The sequence below is a fragment of the Schistocerca gregaria genome, chromosome 6 (assembly GCF_023897955.1).
Source record: "Schistocerca gregaria isolate iqSchGreg1 chromosome 6, iqSchGreg1.2, whole genome shotgun sequence".
NCBI classification, from domain to species: domain Eukaryota; kingdom Metazoa; phylum Arthropoda; class Insecta; order Orthoptera; family Acrididae; genus Schistocerca; species Schistocerca gregaria.
The window spans coordinates 224,691,298-224,717,184 of NC_064925.1; positions in this window are offsets into that span (position 1 = coordinate 224,691,298).

Sequence of the window (25,887 nt, forward strand, 5' to 3'; positions counted from 1 at the left end):
AAATAATTGTGAAAATTTATGCCTTACATCTCGATTTAAACATAGGGGTCCCAGAGACTTCACCTCGTGGTATACGGTACAGAAAAGTGACCTCGCGAGTTAAGGGTTAGATGATCTGGAGTGACAGACTGAGAATCATTCTAATCAGCATATCCATGGAGAGCCTAATAAGCAAGAGGTCGTGTTCACAGCACACGCGGCTGCTGCTAAGTTTAATCATTTAGTACCTATCGTGTGATGGTCATCTTCACAAAGTTTGATAAATATCCGACTGGTAGTTTATGGTGTAGCACTGTCCACCTCCTTTGCCTGGTAAATCCAGAAAACTTAGAGAGAGCAGGCTATGGCCTGCAGGTGTAACAGCGCAGCAGCCACAAGCCAGATTTCAATTTTATCATTGACACCTTCCACGTGACGGGCGTGAGCATCTTGAGAAATTATGCAGCCTAGGATCAAACATTAAATACACGGCCTATGTTCGCCGTCAACACTCACAGACTGTAAGACGCTACTATCAATGCAGGGTATACGAAGCGCCTCATGGGTTGGGCGGGGTGGTGAAGGGGGGGGGGGGGGGGGGCGTCAATGCAGAAAGCACTGCAGCCATTATCGTAATGTGGAAGTGGAGCGATTTATCTGACATCAAACAGGGCATGATTATTAGCTTTTAGGTCGAAGGTAGAAACGTTTCCAAAACGGTTAAGTATGTAAATTGTTCACGTGCCACTGTGTTTAGAGTATATCCTTCGTGGCGACATGGAGCTATTCAAAACTGGCGCCGAGGCAACTGTAGGGCAGCACGGGCCATAGACGACAGGGGTGAACGACAACTGTGGAGATGTGTACGGGTGAATAGACGTGCAACTGTTGGAACACCTGACCATGCAGGTGAAGCAAGGGGTTACCAACAGCGTATTGTCAACGACCGTTCAGCGAATGTTGCTGTGTATGGGCTTTCACAGCAGGCACCTGATTGATGCGCACATGCTGTCTACTGTTTATCTGTGACAAAGGCTGATATTTGTATGGCAGTACCGCAACTGGCGACAAGTGGCCGTTTCAGAAAAAAACAAGTTTTATGCTATATTGGACAGTTGGCCACTGGAGTAGACTTCCCTATCCACGCCAGAGGAGGGAGCGTTATGGTATCGGGAATGTTTTCGTGACATTGCTTGAGGGATCTCGTCTTTCTGAAAGATGCATTGGAGGAACACAGGTATGCACGTATCCTTGTGGACCATGTCCACTCCTAGATGCAGTTTGTTTTTCCTCGTCATAATGGCTTCTACCAGCAGTACAATGCAACATGTCGCAGAGCTGACAGTGCACATAGTGATTTGAAGAGCACCGGGATGAGACCCAGATATATAACCCAATCGAGAATCTATGGGGGCATCTCGATCGGTCCGTTCGTGTCACAGCCGATAAACCTGGCACAGCTAGCGACATCACTGGCTTCAGCAAGGCTCCATATCTTCGTCTGCATCTTCCAGCATCTCGCTGACTTTCTTTGTCCGCCTGCTTAGCTGGATGGTAACGTGCTTGCCTCCCATGCAAGCGGGCCCGGTTTCGATTCCTGGCCGCGTTGGAGATTTTTCTCCTCTCGGGGACTGGGTGTTACGTTGTCCTCATCATCACTTCATCCTTATCACCGGTGCGCAAGTCGCCCAATTTGGCGTCGACTGAAATAAGACTTGCACTTGGCGGCCGAACTTCCCCGTATGGCCGGCCGCGGTAACCGAGCGGTTCTAGGCGCTTCTGTCTGGAACGGCGCGACTGCTACTGTTGCAGGCTCGAATCCTGCCTCGGGCAGGATGTGTGATGCCCTTAGGTTAGTTAGGTTTAAGCAGTTCTACGTTCTAGGCGACTGATGAGCTTAGATGTTAAGTCCCATAGCGCTCAGAGCCATTTGAACTACACTCCTGGAAATGGAAAAAAGAACACATTGACACCGGTGTGTCAGACCCACCATACTTGCTCCGGACACTGCGAGAGGGCTGTACAAGCAATGATCACACGCACGGCACAGCGGACACACCAGGAACCGCGGTGTTGGCCGTCGAATGGCGATAGCTGCGCACCATTTGTGCACCGCCGCCGTCAGTGTCAGCCAGTTTGCCGTGGCATACGGAGCTCCATCGCAGTCTTTTACACTGGTAGTATGCCGCGACAGTGTGGACGTGAACCGTATGTGCAGTTGACAGACTTTGAGCGAGGGCGTATAGTGGGCATGCGGGAGGCCGGGTGGACGTACCGCCGAATTGCTCAACACGTGGGGCGTTAGGTCTCCACAGTACATCGATGTTGTCGCCAGTGGTCGGCGGAAGGTGCACGTGCCCGTCGACCTGGGACCGGACCACAGCGACGCACGGATGCACGCCAAGACCGTAGGATCCTACGCAGTGCCGTAGGGGACCGCACCGCCACTTCCCAGCAAATTAGGGACACTGTTGCTCTTGGGGTATCGGCGAGGACCATTCGCAACCGTCTCCATGAAGCTGGGCTGCGGTCCCGCACACAGTTAGGCCGTCTTCCGCTCACGCCCCAACATCGTGCAGCCCGCCTCCAGTGGTGTTGCGACAGGCGTGAATGGAGGGACGAACGGAGACGTGTCGTCTTCAGCGATGAGAGTCGTTTCTGCCTTGGTGCCAATGATGGTCGTATGCGTGTTTGGCGCCGTGCAGGTGAGCGCCACAATCAGGACTACATACGACCGAGGCACACAGGGCCAACACCCGGCATCATGGTTTGGGGAGCGATCTCCTACACTGGCCATACACCTCTGGTGATCGTCGAGGGGACACTGAATACTGCACGGTACATCCAAACCGTCATCGAACCCATCGTTCTACCATTCCTAGACCGACAAGGGAACTTGCTGTTCCAACAGGACAATGCATGTCCGCATGTATCCCGTGCCACCCAACGTGCTCTAGAAGGTGTAAGTCAACTACCCTGGCCAGCAAGATCTCCGGATCTGTCCCCCATTGAGCATGTTTGGGACTGGATGAAGCGTCGTCTCACGCGGTCTGCACGTCCAGCACGAACGCTGGTCCAACTGAGGCGCCAGGTGGAAATGGCATGGCAAGCCGTTCCACAGGACTACATCCAGCATCTCTACGATCGTCTCCATGGGAGAATAGCAGCCTGCATTGCTGCGAAAGGTGGATATACACTGTACTAGTGCCGACATTGTGCATGCTCTGTTGCCTGTGTCTATGTGCCTGTGGTTCTGTCAGTGTGATCATGTGATGTATCTGACCCCAGGAATGTGTCAATAAAGTTTCCCCTTCCTGGGACAATGAATTCACGGTGTTCTTATTTCTATTTCCAGGAGTGTATTTTCCCGGCCAACAATGCCATACGCTCATTTCCATTTACTTTCCTCGTGCATGTCTCGCAGCAGTATGAGCTGGTTATTCGGGCTTTTAACGGCTGACCACATTAAAGCGAGTGGACAGTGTATATCTTGCTGTGGACGGCAACGCTGTCATACATAAAGGCAAGAAAATTTAGCTGGTAGTAGTGTTGACACATTGTATCTCTTCAGATTTTGACTGAGGCGGCACCAGTCTTTATGATAGCAAATTCGCACCAGAGGTCAGTAAGCAGGCGAATATGTCGCACAAGCTACCTCAATAATCTTTTGGCATTTCCTCGAAACGATGTTGTTCAACACTTCTGATGGAAATGTGTTTGACGTTTTGCGTCAAATACGGAAGCTTGACGAAGTTGCACCAAGAGACCACTTGTAAAAACGTCGCCGAACGGAGGTGCCCTGCGGTGCTGTTTGTGGCAGCGGAAACTGGCGAAACGAAGTTGGCAGCTGGTGGTAGGGGGAACGTAATTCGGAAGCTGCTGCGGATAACAGAGGCGGAATTCCAGTCACAGCAGAGGGGGAACCTGTTGCGAGGGGGGAGGGGTTGGCCTCCAGGGGGGGCGGGGGGTGGGAGGGAGGAGGTGCGCAGCTCGGCCAAGGAGCACCCCGCCGCAGGCACATCCTCAGCCTGCTGCCTCGAGCCTCCGGTAGTCCGCCAAAGGCCGGCGCAACGAACGCCTAACGATATTTGCAATTAGCGGGCGGGCCCGAGGGCGGACGTGCCTCGCCGCCGCGTGATCAACATGCCCGCCGGGGATCGGCCGAGGCGGAGCCGGCCCGAGTCGATACTGCGCCGCACCTCGAGTGAGTGGCAGAGGGTGATGACTGCCGCAGTCACTAATTGACACGACGCAGGCGCCGAAGGTTAACACTGGGCACGCTTCAGATGTGCCAAGTTTGAAGGGGATCCACGCGTAAGGGGTCAGCTGCGCTTCATTAACATTGGGTTGGTGTGTAAGTTAGTAGCATTTTTCCGAGAGTTTAATAAACACAACAGATACACATAACAGAGACTTCAGTCATCAATGGTACACTACTGGCCATTAAAATTGCTACACCAAAAAGAAATGCAGTTGATAAACGTGTATTCATTGGACAAATATATTATACTAGAACTGACAGTTGACTACATTTTCACGCAATTTAGGTATCCAGAACAACCACCTCTGGCCGTAATAACGACCTTGATACGCCTGGGCATTGAGCCAAACAGAGTTTGGATGGTGTGACAGGTACAGCTGCCCATGCAGCTTCAACACGGTACCACAGTTCATCAAGAGTAGTGACTGGCGTATTGCAACGAGCCAGTTGCTCGGTCACCATTGAGCAGACGTTTTCAGTTGGTGAGAAATCTGGAGAATGTGCTGGCCAGGGCAGCAGTCTAACATTTACTGTATCCAGAAAGGCCCGTACATGACTTTCAACATGTGGTCGTGCATTATCCTGCTGAAATGTAGGGTTTTTCAGGGGTCGAATTAAGGGTAGAGCCACGGGTCGTAACACATCTGAAATTTAACGTCCACTGTTCAAAGTGCCGTCAATGCGAACAAGACGTGACCGAGACGTGTAACCAGTTGCACCCCATACCATCACGCTGGGTGTTACGCCAGCTTCCAATGTGTGTTCACCGCGATGTCGCCAAACACGGATGCGACAGTCATGATGCTGTAAACAGAACCTGGATTCATGCGAAAAAATGACGTTTTGCCATTCGTGCACCCAGGTTCGTCGTTGAGCACACCATCGCAGGCGCTCCCATCTGTGATGCAGCGTCAAGGGTAACTGCAGACACGGTCTCCGACCTGATAGTCCAAGCTGCTGGAAACGTCGTCGAACTCTTCGTGCAGGTGGTTGTTGTCTTGAAAACGTCCCCATGTGTTGACTCAGGGATGGAGACGTGGCTGCACGATCGTTACAACCATGCGGATTACATGCCTGTCATCTCGACTGCTAGTGATACGAGGCCGTTGGGATCCAGCACGGCGTTCTGTATTACCCTCCTGAACTCACCGATTCCATATTCTGCTGAGAGTCATTGGATCTTGATCAACGCGAGTAGCGATACGATAAACCGCAATCGCAATAGGCTACCATCCGACCTTTATCAAAGTCGGTAACATGATGGTACGCATTTCGCCTCCTTACACGAGGCATCACAACAACGTTTCACCAGGCAACGCCGGTCAACTGCTGTTTGTGTATGAGAAATCGGTTGGATAATTTTCTCATGTAAGCGCGTTGTAGGTGTCGCGACCGGCGCCAACCTTGTGCAAATGCTCTTAAAAGTTAATCATTTGCATATCACAGCATCTTCTTCCTGTCGGTTAAATTTCGCGTCTGTAGCACGTCATCTTCGTGGTGTAACAATTTTAATATCCAGTAGTGCATGTTTTCGCTCACTATTTACAGCGGCCTGCCAACAATCTTCTCGACTCCGCGACTGTAGAAATCACGCTCTTTTGAGGAGCAGAACTCGTCCAATAATGTTCGGAGAGTATTTTCGTCCGGAAAGGAGGTTTGTTTGAAGGTTGTTCAGTGGCGAGCGGGAAAGATGAAAATCTGAGGGCGGAAGATGAATAAGGTGGCTGCAGAATGCCTTGCAAAGCTAACTTCTGTGTAGCGTTTTCTGTCAGTTTAGCAGAATGCGGTAGGCGTTATCGTGGAATAGCATCACTTTACGCTGTCCTCCTCGTCTTGGTTCTTCGACTGCGTCTGCAAGAGGTCTCAGTCGTTGACAATAAATGTCAGCACTGATGGTTACACATCATGGAAGAAATTACATCTACATCTACATTTATACTCCTCAAGCCACCCAACGGTGTGTGGTGGAGTGCACTTTACGTGCCACTGTCATTACCTCCCTTTCCTGTTCCAGTCGCGCATGGTTCGCGGGAAGAACGACTGCCGGAAAGCCTCCGTGCTCGAATCTCTCTAGTTTTGCAGTCGTGATCTTCTCGGGAGGTATAAGTAGGGGGAAGCAATATATTCGTTACCTTATCCAGAAACGCACCCTCTCGAAACATGGACAGTAAGCTACACCGCGATGCAGGGCGCCTCTCTTGCAGAGTCTGGCACCTGAGTTTAGTAGACACCTCCGTAACGCTATCGCGCTTACCAAATAACGATATGACGAAACGCGCCGCTCTTCTTTTGATCTTCTCTATCTCTTCCGTCAACCCGACGTGATACGGATGCCACACTGATGAGCAATACTCAAGTATTGTTCGAACGAGTGTTTCGTAAGCCACCTCCTTTGTTGATGGACAACACATAGTCGTTGTTCCACCAAATTCGTAACATACAGGGGGTAGCAGCTTTGTATGGGCTCAACCATTCCGTTAGTTTTCCTTATGTTAGCACCAGTAACGAAACAGGATAGTAATGGTTGCTGTTGTTCTCTAACCAATTCATGATGAGGAAGCAGATGATTTTTGTGATTTTGGCTTAGAGCCTGTGGTACCCATATACCCGACTTTTGAATCTTCCCCTTTGCATAAAAAAGTCGTACGATGATGGAATGGTCACAGTTCATTTTTCACTTCTCGAGTACAATGACTTGGATCATTGTCATTATGCGTTTGAACGATCTTTGTCAAACCCCAAAGTTCTTCCTGAACGTGGAGAGTCACTAACTAGCCGTGCTCTGTCCAGTGGCATTGTCTTCATTCACGATGCAGATGTTTGTCTTTGCCTCCGCTGCTGCTACGCCTCTATTGAACTCAAACGGAAGGATATGTCGAAATGTTCCGAATTTGCCCACTGCGCATTCCATTTTCTAGCTTCCACAGCTCCACTCACCACCTCCAAATGACAATATGTAAACTCAAACAGCGACAGTGAACTATAAATAAATGATGACAGTCGATAAATAAGCCCATAGTAATTGGAATAGCAAGATGAAAAGCCGGCCGCGGTGGTCTCGCGGTTCTAGGCGCGCAGTCCGGAACCGTGCGACTGCTACGGTCGCAGGTTCGAATCCTGCCTCGGGCATGGATGTGTGTGATGTCCTTAGGTTAGTTAGGTTTAAGTAGTTCTAAGTTCTAGGGGACTGATGACCACAGCAGTTGAGTCCCATAGTGCTCAGAGCCATTTGAACCATTTTTTTTGGCCAAGATGAAAACAAAAATGCTATGAACTTAGGCATCAGCCAAATATAAACAAGTTGTTGTCAGTCTTTCCAGCTTGTGATAAGGAAAGTGTGTCAGGTTAGAGTAGCAAGCGGTCTACAGCTCGCTCACTATACTTAGACACATGAGACGTAAAATGCCAGAAACATCGAGTTGCGGACGAAAAGATACTAGATGCAGGAAACAATCGACACAGGGTAACACGCTATCCACATCGTCACTAGAGCCTGTTGAAAATTACTTAAGAAATAACAGCTACGGCGGAAGCAGAAGAGAAGAAGCCCGCTGGAGGCAAGGAGCACATTCCACCAGTCCAGCGGTACCTGCAGCCGCATCTGGCACCCAAAGTTCCCAAACGGTTACCCCACCATCCCAACACTTACCCCTTCCACTGTGTTTGAGTTTCTGGCAGATTTCTGTCTTGTTTGATGGTTGCATCCTGTGATTTTGTTCAAAAATGGTTCAAATGGCTCTGGGCACTACGGGACTTAACTTCTGAGGCCATAAGTCCCCTAGAACTTAGAACTACTTAAACATAAATAACCAAAGGACATCACACACATCCATGCCCGAGGCAGGATTCGAACCTGCGACTATAGCGTCCCGTGGTTCCAGACTGTAGGGCCTAGAAACGCTCGGCCACCCCGGCCGGCTGTGATTTTGTTCTTCATCGTTTTTGCTGTTGCGGGTGTTATCTTATTTGTTGTTACTGCTGTTTTTTGTGTGGTATTGAACAATATCAGAAAGAAGGTCATCAAGAGTAATGAGTGGAAAAGTACACATCGTTCTCTTGGTCAGACGACTGCCGTATGAGTTCAGCCGAGAGAAATGTTTTGCGTGTTACGTGCCGTCTTTGCGACTGTAAAACTAATGGTGGCTCCTTGCTGTTAGAATGTAATGGATAGAAATGCTGCTGCTCTGTGTGAATATTAGCAAGCAAATGTTCGAGGAACTAAAAAAGGCATGGAAAACATCGAAGCTTGAAGCTCTTGGGGGAAAAACGTTCTATGGGTAGGCGGATTAACAGTACAGATTCATCTAATGAGGTACAGTTCGTCGTTATGTTTATGATTATTAATTCAGAAAGGTAAAATCGACACTCAGCAAGAATTAGTTTTCGTGCAAGGAGGTCGCACGCAGTTTTTCGTTTCATTATATAACAAAAGTGGCAGTTACAAGGATACTTCAAGTATGTGTCATAGCGACGAGAGTTACATCAGTGAAGGATTTCGATTTGCAAAACAGAAATGAAGCACAGGCTGATTCATCTACATGTTCGAAGTGAGTAGTTTACAAACGTTAGACAGCTACATAACAAAATCATATTTTCGTAGATTTGATATTTTAAGGAGGAAGCCTTCTCAGTAAGCAGCTTCAAATGAAGTTCTTCTCAGGAAAACAGTGTATATTCCACAAAGTGATTGTTACTCTCAAGAATACAATGACTGCAATACTGAAATAATGTTGTTTGTTACTCCCATAAAATTGGCTGTAAAATTTAAGAAACATTTTCTCACGACGATAGACAAGCATAAATCTTATATTTTTTGTCTTAGAAATAAGTGGTTGTATCATAAAAATTTATAACAAACATAGCGATTCGTTTGTAGTAAAAAGACCATAGGCTGACGCTTAGTACTTGACGCGCTAGAGGACCATAGTTAAATAAAATTACCTCGTGTTGGAAAACGCTGACAAAGTTCCGCTTTGGACCACCCGAAAATTTATTGTAGTCTTAAGGTTTTATTTTCTTAATGTGTTCACGTAACATCAATCATAAATAAGTTTCCCGCATGTCGAAAATTCGGTTACGTCGTCAGAAAATGCGTTTACGTTAACTGACCATACGTTGTCTTAATAAATTTCTGCCGAAAATAAAACAAAAATTACAACATGATTCAGCTGTTCCAGAACAGGCTGATGCAACTTACGTATTTGTAAACTGAGCAGTTTGCGAATTTGAGAGACTTGAATGGAAAGTAAGAAAACCCGAGTGTTCCATGCGGAACGTGACACCTCTGCCTGCTCCTTCATATAGTGCTCTTGCCGAACTGTCAGTCCTAAAGTAATTCTGAATTATTCTGATTATAAGTGACGTGTGAGGCCTTTGTGAAACAGACGTTGACCGTTGGTGTTTTGAACAAAGCGGAGACGGATGTTTGCGTGCAAGAGGGCATATTCCAGTCTCGTATTGTACGTGGAAAGAAGGATTGTCGGTATGCTTCTGTGTGGGCTCTAATCTCTCTGATTTCATCCTCATGGTCTCTTCGCGAGATATACGTAGGAGGGAGCAATATACTGCTTGACTCTTCGGTGAAGGTATGTTCTCGAAACTTTACCAAAAGCTCGTACCGAGCTACTGAGCGTCTCTCCTGCAGAGTCTTCCACTGGAGTTTATCTATCATCTCCGTAACGCTTTCGCAATTACTAAATGATCCTGTAACGAAGCGCGCTGCTCTCCGTTGGATCTTCTCTATCTCTTCTATCAACCCTACCTGGTGCGGATCCCACACTGCTGAGCAGTATTCAAGCATTGGGCGAACAAGCGTACTGTAACCTACTTCCTTTGTTGTCGGATTGCATTTCCTTAGGATTCTTCCAATGAATCTCAGTCTGGCATCTGCTTTACCGGCGATCAAAGTTCGCTCGAATGTAGGACAGACTGCGCAGTAGAGAATTCCAAACTCTGTTTTTTCGTTTTTTAAGGGTCCGTACCGTAATCGTTAAAGACTAAACCCTTATAGGATCACTTTTTGTACCGTCTGTTTGCCTGTCCGACCGCTAAGACCCAGTTGTCTCAGCAACGGGTAGGTGCATCAAGTTGAAATTTATGTCACATATGAAGGACTAAGATCCTTTGGAAGTGTAAGAAATTAGAGCTCCTACGCCTGTGAAGTCAATAGATACGGCCATTTGTGTCTCATAATCTGCTACAGAAGAATACTGAAGATAATGTGGATAGATCACGTAACTAATGAGGAGGTATTGAATAGGATTGGGGAGAAGAGAAGTTTGTGGCACAACTTGACTAGAGGAAGGGATCGGTTGGTAGGACATGTTTTTAGGCATCAAGGGATCACAAATTTAGCATTGGAGGGCAGTGTGGAGGGTAAAAATCGTAGAGGGACACCGAGAGATGAGTACACTAAGCAGATTCAGAAGGATGTAGGTTGCAGTAGGTACTGGGAGATGAAGCAGCTTGCACAGGATAGAGTAGCATGGAGAGCTGCATCAAACCAGTCTCAGGACTGAAGACAACAACAACAACAACAACAATCTGATACTCGCAAATTCAGTCATCAAAACTTATGGTGTACTTCCCTTTGAGCTGGAATCATGAAATTTCGCAAGAAGCTACACTTCACAGTGAAAGTGAAGGAAAGATCTGAAAATCATTAATTTCTAATTATACCACACAAAAATATTTTTTGCAGTTACACATCTACAATGCGTTCATAATCTATCAAAAAGAAGAAGAATGGCTGTAGGGATTTCGATCTGGTTTTTAGTAAAAGGTCGAGCGATTCACAAAGAAGATTTATATAGAGAATTTACAAATATTTCATGATACCTGGCTCAACGTCGATGAAATGACGTCCCCTGCCGCTGTCAAAACGATGCCTTTGCCATCAAGTTGAGAAAGGTATAAGACGGCTCGACTATCAAGCTGACAGTCAATGCAACAAGTAGAGCACCTGTTACGTTCCAATTGGTGCACGATTTTTGGTGCACGATTGTACTTCCATTGTTTGGGACAAATACCTGATATCCCATATAGTGTTCCAAGAAACAGTTCAACTTTTGTGGAGCAACGATAGCCTACGGCCAGCAGTACAGTTTTCTCCTCTGGAGACTTCCGTTACCTCTTACCAGTAATTGCAAAAAAAAAAAAAAAAAAGTTTCTAAGCACTGCGGGACTTTACATCTGAGGTCATCAGTCCCCTAGGCTTAGAACTACTTAAACCTAACTAACATAAGGACATCACACACATCCATGCCCGAGGCAGTATTCGGACCTGCGACTGTAGCAGCAACGCGTTTCCGGACTGAAGCGCCTAGAACCGCTCGGCCACAATGGCCGGCCCAGTAATTGCAACAGGGACGTAAGCAGATGAAGTCAACGTAGTTACAATTGCATGTTCATATAGCACGTTAATATAGCTCCAAAATAAATGAAAAATTATAACAATGTCAGACAAGTTTGTAGACTTTCGCCCATTGTATGACATCTCTACATTAAAGATGAAGCGACGAAAACATAAAGAAGACTGACGAGTGGGATTAAAATTCAGGCGATAGTATATCAATGATAAGCTTCGCTTATGAAATTTATGTTCGCATTGAAAGTGATGAATCGGAATGAGCTGGTTAATGAGAAAAGGATATGGGTAGGTATTAAACCGAGAAAAGACGAAAATTCTGCGGAGTAACAGAAATGAGATCAGTGATAAATCTAACATCGATATTGTGGTGCTCAGAGAACAGGAATTCAGCTACCTTGGAAGCAAAATAAGACCTGACGGACGAAGCAAGCAGGACATACAAAACACTCTATCACACGAAAATAGAGCATTCCTGTCGAAGACTACTGGTATCAAACATTGGTCTCAGTTTGAGGAAGAAATCTCTAAGAATATGCCTTCGGAGCACAGCATCGTAAGCAAATGTCATTTACTGAGAAAATCGGAGATCAAGGGAATTAATGCGTTTGTAATATAATTGAAAATTAAATGGACGCAAGGAATGAGGAGTGTCCACAAAAAGGAGAAGAAAGGGACAAATGAGAAACACTGACAAGAAGAAGGTAAGGAATGACAAGACATGAGTTAAGAAATAATTTGAGGAATGTGTAGAGGATAAAAACTTTAGTGGAAGACAGAAAACTTTCCAACAATCAATTGTGGACATTGGGTGTACGCGCTACTCTTTGATGTCTCTGTTGGCCCATCATGGACAGGGGACATCAGCTGGTTAAGTACCTGTCATTGTCAGCGAGATTTTCCAACTGCCATGTAACTTAAGCTCTTACTTTATTTTGGAGGCTACCAGTTTTAGCATAGCATTTCAAAATGCCATCTTCAGGCACCATGTGCGTCTCTCGAAATAAACGAAATTGCCATACAGTGCAATAAATCCCTGGATGTCGTGAATGCAATCGTTTCTACAGCGCTTCATTCGAAGACTTGATAGCAACTCTATCAAGTTCTCGAATGTAGTACTATACTTAAAACATTCCGTGTGAGCTATGATTTCTCTTATATTATTACGATGATCGTTTCCCCCTAATGTACGTGGGTATCAACAAAATGTATCCGCTTTCGGAGGAGAACTTTGCAGATTGAAATAACGTATAAGGAACTCGTCACAACGAAAAACGTCTTTGTTTTAGTGACTGCCACGCGATAGTACAAAATGAGTTGCTCTACCTTGAACTTTTTCGATGTCCTCCGTCAGTCCAGATTGAGTAGGATCCCACACTGTAGAACAGTACTCTAGCACAGGAGGGACAAGGGTACTCTACGCAGTCTCTTTAATAGACCTGTAGCATCTTTTAAGTGTTCTACCAATAAAACGTTCTCTTTGGTTTGGCTTCCCAACAACATTACCTGTTTGATTGTTATATAATTTAAGTTGTTTGTAACTGTAATTCCTAAGTATTTAGTTGGGATGACAGTATTTAGATTTGTGTGATTTATCATGTAACCAAAATTCAATGGATTCCTTTTAGTGCTCAAGTGAATGACTTCATACTTTACATTATTCATGGTTAATTGCCAATTTTCGCACCATATATATATTTTGTCTAAATCATTTTGCAATTGGTTTTAATCTTCTGATGACTTTACTTAACGGTAAACATCTTCAAACACTATATGATGTTTGCTCAGATTGTCTCCTTAGTCGTTTAGGTACATTATGAACACGAGAGGGCTTATGAAACTTCGTTGAGGAACTCCAGATATCACATCGGTTTCACTCGATGGTTTTCCGTCAATTACTTCGAAATTTGATCATTCAGGCAGGTAATCACAAAACCACTCTCACAGCTCAGATGATACCCCTCCCATACGCACGCAACTTGATTACCTTGTGAGGAACGGTATCAAAACCCCTTTGGAAATCTACACTCCTGGAAATTGAAATAAGAACACCGTGAATTCATTGTCCCAGGAAGGGGAAACTTTATTGTCACATTCCTGGGGTCAGATACATCACATGATCACACTGACAGAACCACAGGCACATAGACACAGGCAACAGAGCATGCACAATGTCGGCACTAGTACAGTGTATATCCACCTTTCGCAGCAATGCAGGCTGCTATTCTCCCATGGAGACGGTCGTAGAGATGCTGGATGTAGTCCTGTGGAACAGCTTGCCATGCCATTTCCACCTGGCGCCTCAGTTGGACCAGCGTTCGTGCTGGACGTGCAGACCGCGTGAGACGACGCTTCATCCAGTCCCAAACATGCTCAATGGGGGACAGATCCGGAGATCTTGCTGGCCAGGGTAGTTGACTTACACCTTCTAGAGCACGTTGGGTGGCACGGGATACATGCGGACGTGCATTGTCCTGTTGGAACAGCAAGTTCCATTGCCGGTCTAGGAATGGTAGAACGATGTGTTCGATGACGGTTTGGATGTACCGTGTACTATTCAGTGTCCCCTCGACGATCGCCAGAGGTGTACGGCCAGTGTAGGAGATCGCTCCCCACACCATGATGCCGGGTGTTGGCCCTGTGTGCCTCGGTCGTATGCAGTCCTGATTGTGGCGCTCACCTGCACGGCGCCAAATACGCATACGACCATCATTGGCACCAAGGCAGAAGCGACTCTCATCGCTGAAGACGACACGTCTCCATTCGTCCCTCCATTCACGCCTGTCGCGACACCACTGGAGGCGGGCTGCACGATGTTGGGGCGTCAGCGGAAGACGGCCTAACGGTGTGCGGGACCGTAGCCCAGCTTCATGGAGACGGTTGCGAATGGTCCTCGCCGATACCCCAGGAGCAACAGTGTCCCTAATTTGCTGGGAAGTGGCGGTGCGGTCCCTACGGCACTGCGTAGGATCCTACGGTCTTGGCGTGCATCCGTGCGTCGCTGCGGTCCGGTCCCAGGTCGACGGGCACGTGCACCTTCCGCCGACCACTGGCGACAACATCGATGTACGGTGGAGACCTCACGCTCCACGTGTTGAGCAATTCCACCCGGCCTCCCGCATGCCCACTATACGCCCTCACTGAAAGTCCGTCAACTGCACATACGGTTCACGTCCACGCTGTCGTGGCATGCTACCAGTGTTAAAGACTGCGATGGAGTTCCGTATGCCACGGCAAACTGGCTGACACTGACGGCGGCGGTGCACAAATGCTGCGCAGCTAGCGCCATTCGACGGCCAACACCGCGGTTCCTGGTGTGTCCGCTGTGCCGTGCGTGTGATCATTGCTTGTACAGCCCTCTCGCAGTGTGCGGAGCAAGTATGGTGGGTCTGACACACCGGTGTCAATGTGTTCTTTTTTCCATTTCCAGGAGTGTATAAATATGGAATCGATTTGAGATCCCTGTCGATAGCACTCATAACTTAGTGAGAATAAAGAGCTAATTCTGTTTCTGAAAACAGTACGTGTCCCAGAATCCTAGAGCAAATTGACATCAGTACTATGGGTCTATAACTCAGTTGCTTACTCCAATTTCCTTTTTAGAGTATTGGTGTGACCTGTGCAACTTTCCTCTCTTTATGTACGGATACTTGGTGCACCGGGCGGTTGTACATCACTGTTAAGTATGGAGCTATTATATGACCATATTCTGAAATGAATCTAATAGGTATACAATCTGGACCGGCGGACTTCCCTTCATTAAATGATTTTAGCTGCTTTACTAAGTGACTTTAGTTTCTATGTTACACAATGCTAGCAGCAGTTATTGATTCTAATTCTACAATACTTTATGAAGGAATTTCGGAAAACTGTATTTAGTAACTCCGTTTTAGTGGTAGTGTCATCGCTATTATTACCTTCCTTATAATGCAGCGAAGGTATTGTGTTTTGCTGCCAGTGTACTTCACGTAGGACTAGAATCTCTTTGGATTTCCTGCCAGGTTTCCAGACAGAGCTTCGCTGTTGAAACTATTAAAAACAAATCGCACTTAAGTGCTTGCTAAATTTAGAGGTTCTGTAAAACTTTTCCAAACTTGAGGATTTTACATTAGTTTGAAGATGGCAAGTTTTGTTCGTTGCTTCTGTAACAGTCGCTGACCTGTTCTGCGTATCATATTAGGGGTTAGGTCCGCCTCTTATTAATTGATCCACTGCTGTCGATACTATTTCTCTGAATTCAAGCCGCATCTGGTCTACCCTTTCACTGTTAGTTCTGACGAAATGTAGGCAGTGTCTTAGGAAGGCATCAAGTGAATTATTATCTGATTTTTCCAACAAATGTATTTTCCGTTTACTTTTTAATATGTTTCGATGTAACGGTATCCAGCCTAGCTAAAACGACATTGTGGTCACTAATTCCTGTATTGTAATGATGCTCCCTTTTTAGGAAAGATTATTTGTTGCTAAGAGGTCAAATATGTCCTAGCAATCATTTATACTTCGAGATGGCTCCTGAACTAATTATTTAAAATGTTTCCACGAATTCCCTTCCTTGACATTTCTATGGAGGACATAGTCATTTCTTATTTGAACAGTCTCCTTTATTTTAAATACAGTTTAACAGCGCCACATCTCAAATTCTTCTGTTCCTTTCAGTATTAAATCCTTTTTGACTTGACCGAAAATGTATAATGTTCGATTTCGATTGATCAAGCAATCACCTACATACATTTAAAACATGTTTATAATGAGTCATTCATCAAATGTGGTATAAGCTCATACTGTGTCATATTCGTTTCAGTTTTAGTTATGGAGCTCAGATGGATGTAATGGCAGTGGAATGATAACGTTTGTGAGGTATTTAAACGAGTGCTCATTTTCCTGATTTCAGTCTGAACGACCTGTGGACAAGATGTATTGCTGTTGGTTTCACAGAGCGACAAATTTGATCGATGTGGTATTTGAAGTCACCTAAAAAGACTAAACATTGTGTTCTGCCTTACGGCAGGTCTTGTCATGGGGGAAGCCTCGTCAGAGAAGTCTACTGGATGAGCGTCTAGGGAAGTGATTCAGGTGGGGGTTTCCCGATGCCTTCCACTGATGATGATGATATGATAATAAGGACAACACAACACCCAGTCCCTGAGCCGAGAAAAATCTCTGACCCCGCCGGGAATTGAACCCATGGCCCCTTGGCGTGACATACCGCCGCGCTGATCACGCAGGTATCGGGGAGGACTGAAGTCACCTGGACTGACAGTTTTACATCGAATCTGCAAGCCACTAGTAGGCACATTGAGTTGTGCATGTGAGTAAATGGACAGACATTGAATCTCCTCGCCTAAATGGAAATTTAGCCATTAAAAAATCAATAAGAACACAACCAAAAACGTATAGTAAGTTGAATCTGTTCCTGAAACATCCATCATTTCTAGGTTCCTAACGGAAATTGACAGAAATCTGATATGGACTGGTTTTCTACAATAGATTTAAATACATCTAAATGAACACAATAAAATTTTATTAAAAAAATTATAACTGATTACTGTAACTTTCTTAGTGAATAACGGAATTAATTAGCCCCATAGCGGCACAGAAGGAGTAGCGTTGCTGATGTTTACCTATCTAAATGAATATTCATTTCACCTATTATTTGTAAGTTACATTGAAAAATGCAATTGTAAGACCCTGTAAATCCTAAACAGTTTCGTACTCCCTGGTAGTGGTTTCCTCCGCACACCAGGCAGGTAGTGCGGGCAGCCGCCACGCCAGGAGCAAGTGCGTAAACGGCTCTCACCAAAACAATTTTCCTTGTATTGTCTTGGATATGCACCACGGAGTTACGCATCGCACCACAGCGTCTGCAGGGCGCTATTCTCGCAGACAGGCAGCGTGGCTGTCACAGCAGTGAGCGCTATCGGTAGCGCACTATTTTTCTACACCAAATCACGTACCCTTTCAGCGTCACGCAGATATCTATCCGCTGCCGAATATTTGGGCCACCACCGGCCCGTGCGAAGTCAGCTACGCCTTACACTTCATGTCGGCAGTAAGATCAGTTCCGTCCGGCATCATCAGCAGTTTAGTTCCAAAGTTACCAGTTGACAGTACCAGCAGCTTCGTCTTAGCGCTCCACTCCGGCAGACCTGGCTCCAGTTCGTCGCCGTCTTTACCAACAGCACGTTAGCCGTCAAATGCAGGCCCAGCAATGGACCGGTAACGTCCCACGCCTTGACGCCGCCACCTACCGCGTTTCTGGGGTGTGTCGTATGGGCACATCGCAGATAACTTAACAATGGAAATATTTATGTTGTATATTCATACAAGGGTGCTGTAATTCAATTTAGTTTTATTAATAAAGTTATTTTCTTGAAAGAGTCTTCGGTGACTACTCAGTACGAGCATTCATCAAACAGTATAAGTAAAACTTATTCATGCGACTGTGATGTTTAAAAATTCAGATGGCTCTGAGCGCTATGGGACTTAACTTCTGAGGTCATCAGTCCCCTAGAATTTAGAGCTACTTAAACCTAACTAACATAAGGACATCACACACATCCATGCCCGAGGCAGGATTCGAACACTGCGACCGAAGCAGTCGCGCGGTTACGGACTGAAGCGGCTAGAACCGCTCGGCCACAACGTCCGGCATTACAAAACATGGGACGTGGTTGTTAATGGTGTTTGTGATCTTCATGAACGTCTCAGCAGTGTCCTTCCACGTTGGCTACAATGTTGGTGAGGAGTTTTTGTGGTAGGGCGTTACACTCCTCCACTAGCGCTGTTGAAAGCTGTAGGATGGTTGTTAGTGTATGTCGAAGTGCTGCAAATAGGTGTCCTACTGGACGTACCCGCATATGGTGATACATCCATGAAGATCGTTGAACATAATAGTTTAAGTGGATAGGTTTTATGGTGTGGGCGTTCTTACGTCCAAATATTTGAGCACGGTTCACACTCCGGCCAACATTGTTGAGTCATTGTACGGGGGCATACGGCCCTGGGGTGCATTCGTCTCTGACTCCATTTTTATGGAGGATAACGCTTGAGGGAATCGATCTGCGCAGGTGGAGGACTCTTGGAACGAGAGGACATTTGGTGAATGGACTGATCTCCCCGTTCCCCGATTTAAATGCCATTGAAACCGCCAAGGGAGCGTCGATGAGATGTGTTGCAGCACGTCCACATGCCCCAACAACCATCCAACAGTTGTGATCCACGCTGGTGGACGAATAGAACGCCCTGCAGTAAGAACTCCATGTCAATCTTACAGATCACGCACTGCTATCTGTGGTGACCACAAAAGCTATTAGGAACCATGTCTCGTCTTTTGTAATCTCCACATGACCATTCATTATGAATCGCGGTGACTTAGGTGTATTTACTGTCTTTGAATAAAAATGTAATTTTTGTTCTCTTTCAGTTACCTTCTGCACTGTACCAGGCTACAGGAATTATTTCTATTAATAATTCATGCTTCGACGATCGCTACTTGGCAGTGAGAGAGTATGCGAAATTTACTTTCGGTCTTAAGTTTTCTACACAAGTGTTTATACTGCATAGAAAAATTAAAGTATATTGCTCAAGCTTGAGTAGGCTAAATAGGAGAACAGACTCTGTTCATCGCAGCACTAGGAGGAGTGAGTTACGACGCCTGAACCGTATGCCTACTGTATCCTCTACACATCCAAGATCACTGTATTGGCTTATAAGAACAGATAGTAGAATTATGTAGGGCTTTCGAAGTAACGCTATATGATAATATGTTTACGATATTATAACATACATAACTTGACGACGAATCATATCAACATTCAATGGCATAGAGACAGCTGCCGGCTATAACAGTGGAAAGGATTACAACTCTTATAAATGTCAAAAGATAATTCATTTAAACCTGACCACAGTTTACTGGTAACAAATGAATTCTGTGCTGTGCTAACGTATTTACAACATTTGAGTGTCAAGTTATCAAAATACACTCCGTGTCACATCATTGCGACCACCTCTCCAAAGCCTAAGTAACCACCTTTTGCAGCACGGGACACTGCAAGACGTGAAGGAAGGAAGTCAGTGATGTTCTGGGAGTACCGACAAGGGTATGGAACCATCCGATTCCAAAGCCGCGAAAATCTGAGCTAGGTTTCTCAGCTGAGGTTCCATGGCGCGAACTGCCGGTTCGAATTGGTCCTATATATTCTCGACTGGGTTTATAACCGGGGAGGTTGGTGGTCAGTGGAGTCAGGTGTACTCATGCTGATGCCCTCCAAACCATTCATGTACACAGCGGAGTGTGTGACACTTTGCATTGTCCTGCTGGTAGGTGCCATTGTGCCAGGAAAAACAAACTCCATGTAGGGGTGGACACGGTAAGTTGTAATTGCAGCAAGATCTTAAACATTCTTAATTTATTGCCATTCTTGGCGTGTAAGGCCTTCAGCCGTGTTCACAGTGGCTTTTTTTTTTTTTTTAGACGTTATCTGTACCTGTATTTTCTGGTGATTTGCTAAATTGTAACGGATTGAAAATACTATTATTTACACAGTTGTTTATTCCTTCATTAATAATGCGTGGTATTTTTTATATTTATTGTTGAGTCTGGAATTACTGTTTCAAAAATAAATGCATGTAATTGCGAAAGGCAACTAATAGTAACTGATTACGGCCCCGTCCACAATCTAACCGAATCATGCCTTCCCTTGAATACCAAGTTTCAACAACTGTAACGGAACCGCCAAGTGGAATACAGCTATCAATATAGAGCAACTGTTATGCAAACAAACGTCCACACTTCAACACCTGACGAACTGCCCATTAATAATCGTTAATGGCTTGCTCTTGCCACAGGTACTAGAAGTTGCTAACAGAACTAAAGACTTACTAGTCCTAATAGGTACACTACTGGCCATTAAAATTACACCACCAAAAAGAAATACAGATGGTAAACGGGTATTCATTCGACAAATATATTATACAAGAACAGAGATGTGATTACATTTTCACGCAATTTCGGTGAATAGATCCAGAGAAATCAGCACCCAAAAGAACCACCTCTGGCCGTAATAACGGCCTTGATGCGCCTGGGCATTGAGTCAAACAGAACTTGGATGACGTGTAGAGGTACAGCTGCATATGCAGCTTCAACACGATACCACAGTTCATCAAGAATAGTGACTGGCGTATTGTGACTCGCCAGCTGCTCGGTCGCCAATGACCAGACGTTTTCAATTGGTGAGAAATATGGAGAATGTGCTGGCCAGGGGAGCAGTCGAACATTTTCTGTATCCAGAAAGGCCCGAACAACACCTGCAACATGCAGTCGTGCATTATCCTGCTGAAATGTATGGTTTCGCAGGGATAGAATGAAGGGTAGAACCACGGGTCGTAACACATCTGAAATGTAACGTACACTGTTCAAAGTGCCGTCAATGCGAACAAGAGGTGACCGAGACGTGTAACCAATGACACCCCATACCATCACGCCAGGTAATACGCCAGTATGGCGATGACGGATACGCGCTTCCAGTGTGCGTTTGCCGCAATGTCGCCTAACACGGATGCGACAGTCATGATGCTGTAAACAGAACCTGGATTCATCCGAAAAAATGACGTTTTGCCATTCGTGCACCCACGTTCGCGTTGAGTACACCATCGCAGGCGTTCCTGTCCGTGATGCAGCGTCAAGGGTAACTGCAGCCACGGTCTCCTGGCTGATAGTCCATGCTGCTGAAACGTCGTCGAACTCTTTGTGCAGATGGTTGTTGTCTTGAAAACGCCCCCATCTGTTGACTCAGGGATGGAGACGTGGGTGGACGATCCATTACAACCATGCGGATAACACGCCTGTCATCTCGACTGCTAGTGATACGAGGCCATTGGGATCCAGCACGGCGTTCCGTATTACCCTCCTGAACCCACCGATTCGCTATTCTGCTGAGAGTCATTGAATCTCGACCAACGCGAGCCGCAAAGTCGCGATACGATAAACCGCAATCGCAATAGGCTACAGTGCGACTTTTATCAAAGTCGGAAACGTGATGGCACTCATTTCTCCTCCTTCCACGAGGCATCACAACAACGTTTCACCAGGCAACGCCAGTCAACTGCTGTTTGTGTATGAGAAATCGGTTGGAAACTTTCCTCATGTCAACACTTTTTAGGTGCCACCACCGGCGCCAACCTTGTGCGAATGCTCTGAAAAGCTAATCATTTGCATATCACAGCATCATCTTCCTGTCGGTTAAATTTCGCTTGTGTAGCAAATCGTCTTCTTGGTGTAGCAATTTTAATGGCCAGTAGTGTATTATTATTAATCTGGAAATGAAGTAAATAGTGATGCAGTGTTTTTCAGTATGCCGTCTACAGTCACCAGCTGAAATATCTGGACTTGTAACTGTTACATCACACATGTGTAAAGTGAAATATTTTTCCTCTCAAAGAGCAGGAATATACCACCAGGCAACGTGGGCCTCGGACCGGGAAAGGGCGTACCAGATTCCGTTTCTCTAAAAAAATTTGACCGGCACCGAATTAATTGGAGCACTCTGATATACTTACCCTGGCTGAGACAACAGATCTGATTTCGCGAGCGCCTTCTCTAGAATGACAATTCAGCCGTTGTGGGTTTTGCGGCGGCCCTGCCGTACGATATTTGTCCGGCCAGCGGGCCCCGCAGAATTCCGCCGCCTGGGGCACACGCCGAACAGCAGCTGGCAGGGGCCGGCAGCCGGTGTTTGCTCTGGCTGAATGCGACAGTGGGGCCGCTGTGGGCCCAGGGCGCCGGCAGTGCCTGCTGCTGACCGCTAACTGTCAGCTGCCGGCCCAGTTTCAGAGGTCATTGGCATCGGGGCAATTAAGCCCCGAGTAAATACTGCAATGCGACAAAAGGCAGTTATTAGAAAATTCCGAGGTGCTACACCGGGGTCGAACGAATTTCTTACAAGGGAACCTCCCCATCTCACCTCCCTCAGATTTAGTTATAAGTTAGCACAGTGTATAGGCCTTTAAAAACTGAACAAGGATCAACCGAGAAAAGAGGAAGAAGTTGTGTGGAACTATGAAATAAATAAGCAAAATATACAGACTGAGTAGACCATGCGCAAGATAGGCAACATAAAGAGTAGTGCGCGCTCAGGAGCGCCGCGTTCCCGTGATTTGCGTCAGCAGCTGCGGACCGAGAGGTATTTGGTTCAAGTCTTCCCTCGAGTGAAAAGTTTAATTTTTATTATATAACCAACTTCGCTCTCCAAAATGCACGAACATGTTCAGATTTGCTTGGACGTATGCAGGAATTGACGGTCTACACAAGGAAAAATTTGAAAACGTTAAAAACATATGTTTTGACAGAGCACAGGGAAAACTGTGAGACTGTGAAATTGTTGCATTCATTTATTGCAGTTTATGTGACAAACTCTTACGTTTTCTTCGCGGTTTTTGGATTAGTTAACAGATCCACAAGAAAACCTAAATCGGTCAAGATAGAAGAATCTTTTTACCCATTCGCAAAGTGTACAACTTAGGTGGGTCGACAATATATTACTGTCATGTGACGCACATGCCGTCACCAGTGTGGTGTAGAATATATCAGACGTGTTTTCCTATGGAGGAATCGATTGACCTATGACGTTGCCATCATATGTTTTCGGTTCCAATTGGAGAGACAAGTCCTTTCGTCTACTAATCGCACGGTTTTGCGGTGCGGTTGCAAAACACAGACACTAAACTTATTACAGTAAACAGAGACGTCAATGAACGAACGGATTGATCATAACTTTGCGAAAATAATTTTTCACTCGTGGGAAGACTTGAACCGATGACCTCTCGTTCCGCAGCTGCTCACGCTTATCACGGGACCACGGCGCTCCTGAACTCAGAGACTCCTTGACGTTGCCTAACTTGCGCATGAACTACTCAGTTTCTATATTTCGCTTATTTTTTTCATAGTTCCACACAACGTCTTCTTGTTTTCTCGATTCACCTGTGTTCAGGTTTTCAAGGCTTATCCACTGTGCCAACTTATAACTAAATATGAGGGCGGGTGCGTTTGGGAGGTTCCCTTGTTAGACAGACCCATTGTCTTGTATCCATGCTTGGAGGACATCTTTTAGTGAGATATTAAGGGGAGGGGGGGTAGGACGTCAAACGGGCCGACTTGGAGCAGGAGAGGCATCACAAGACATTTTAATTTCCACTGTCTATACTTTTACAAGTAAATTCATAAAATATTTATCAGAATGACCAGGAAGGATTCAGCATTCACACTCGTAGCAGCGAAAGTTCAAAAACGTAACAAAATATTTTTTTTTTACATGTGAAATTTCATCATTTTTTCACTTACTATTGTCTGCATTTGTTGCTATAGGTACACTTTTTTTCATAAGTAACAGAGACTGCTCGATGAATTTTGCACAGCACACAAACCATACTTACAGGTTTCTGAAACTCTAGAATTCATTTAATTGATGAAAAAAATGATTTAGCTGTTACGTTTTAAACTTTATGTTTAGAAAAAAAAAATCAAATTTTGTAGTTAATTATCTTAATTTTTACCACAACTTTTAACAGATTTGGAAAATTCTAGAGTTTAATACACCTGTAAGAATGGTTTGTATGCTGTGCAAAATTCATCAGAGAATCTCTCTTATTTGTGAAGAAAAATGTACTTGTTGCAACAAATGCAGCCAACAGTAAGTTAAAAATAATTAAATTTCGTATCTAGCACAAAATTATTTTGTTACTTGTTTTTGCACTTCCATTGCTATGAGTGTGAATCCTGAATCCTTCCTGGCCATTCTGACAAAGTTTTATGAATTTATTTGTAAAAGTATACACAGTAGAAATTAAAATGTCCTGTGGTGTCTCTCCTGCTCCAAGTCAGCCCATTTGACGTCCTACCCCCTTTAACTTCTAAGAAACTACTTGGCTCACTAATAACTGCAATAAAGGTTCGTTTCCGACTACTCCCACGCAGAGGCGTGAATTCTCATGTTTTCAAAACAAAACGGAAACTGTAGAAGAGGTGAAGTAGATACACAGTCCAGTCACGTTCAAAACGACTCAATCATTGGCTCCCGGGCAAAAGGTACAAGCATTTCAGAAGCAACTGTTTGGAAATTGTTCGTGTACCGCGCATGGCAGACGGTTTATCCAACAACGGCGTCGAGGCAATTGTGCTGCACCACAGGTCGTGTGTGACAGGGCTGAATGACATATGCGGAGATGTGTACGGCCGAATAGACATGGAACAGTTGAACAGCTGACATCTGACACTCCAGATGAACCAAGGGACTACCGGAAGTCTCTCCTCAAGGAGCGCTTTGCGATTCCTGTTGGGTGTAGGTCACATCTCAGGCGCCTTTATCGTATACACACGTTGATTACAGTTCATCCGTGACGAAGGCTGGACCGCAACTGGGCGCCCGCTCAATAAATGGTTCAAATGGCTCTGAGCACTATGGGACTTAACATCTGAGGTCATCAGTCCCATAGAACTTAGAACCACTTAAACCTAACCAACCTAAGGACATCACACACATCTATGCCTTAGGCAGGATTCGAACCTGCGACCGTAGCTGTTGCGCAGTTTCAGACTGAAGCGCCTAGAACCGCTTGGCCACACTAGCCGGCGTGTACTGAATACTGACAGGTGGCCTTTTCAGATGAATCACGTTCCACGCTACATAGTATAGATCGCCGTTGGCGTGTGCGACATGAAACATCTGAAAGCTAAAGCCCTTGGGACAATCGTCGGAAGGGTCCAGGTGGGAGTTGGGTGCGCACTGACATTGTGCCTGCACTACGTACATAAACTGTGTGCAACTTAATAACATAGAATCAATGTGGCATAAAATAGTAATTAGTGTGCTTGTGATTAGATGCCAACTTCTTCTGAATTACTTTGTTGGCGCTATTGTATTTCAATCGCTAATCGAGGAAGACGAGTTCCGAACGATCTTTTACATGCAAGAAACACATAAGAGCTGTGAATTCTGCTTTAGTAATCAAAATATCAAGAAGAAGTCATGGCATTTCATGGGTCAGCTATAGATCACCAAAACTTGCACATTTTGACAGCGTACTATTGATGGCTGTAGCTTGGGAAACTATAGAATCTACGATGAAGTGGATGCAAAGAAAATAGAACTTGCAAAATCCGAGTGTAAGAGATATTTTTGTTTGACAAGGTATTAAAATTTAAATGTTTCTATGAGAGGGAAAGAATCAGATTTTGGAGATTATACCTCATGAAAAGTGGGTAAAATGTTTGGAAGATTGTGTTTCT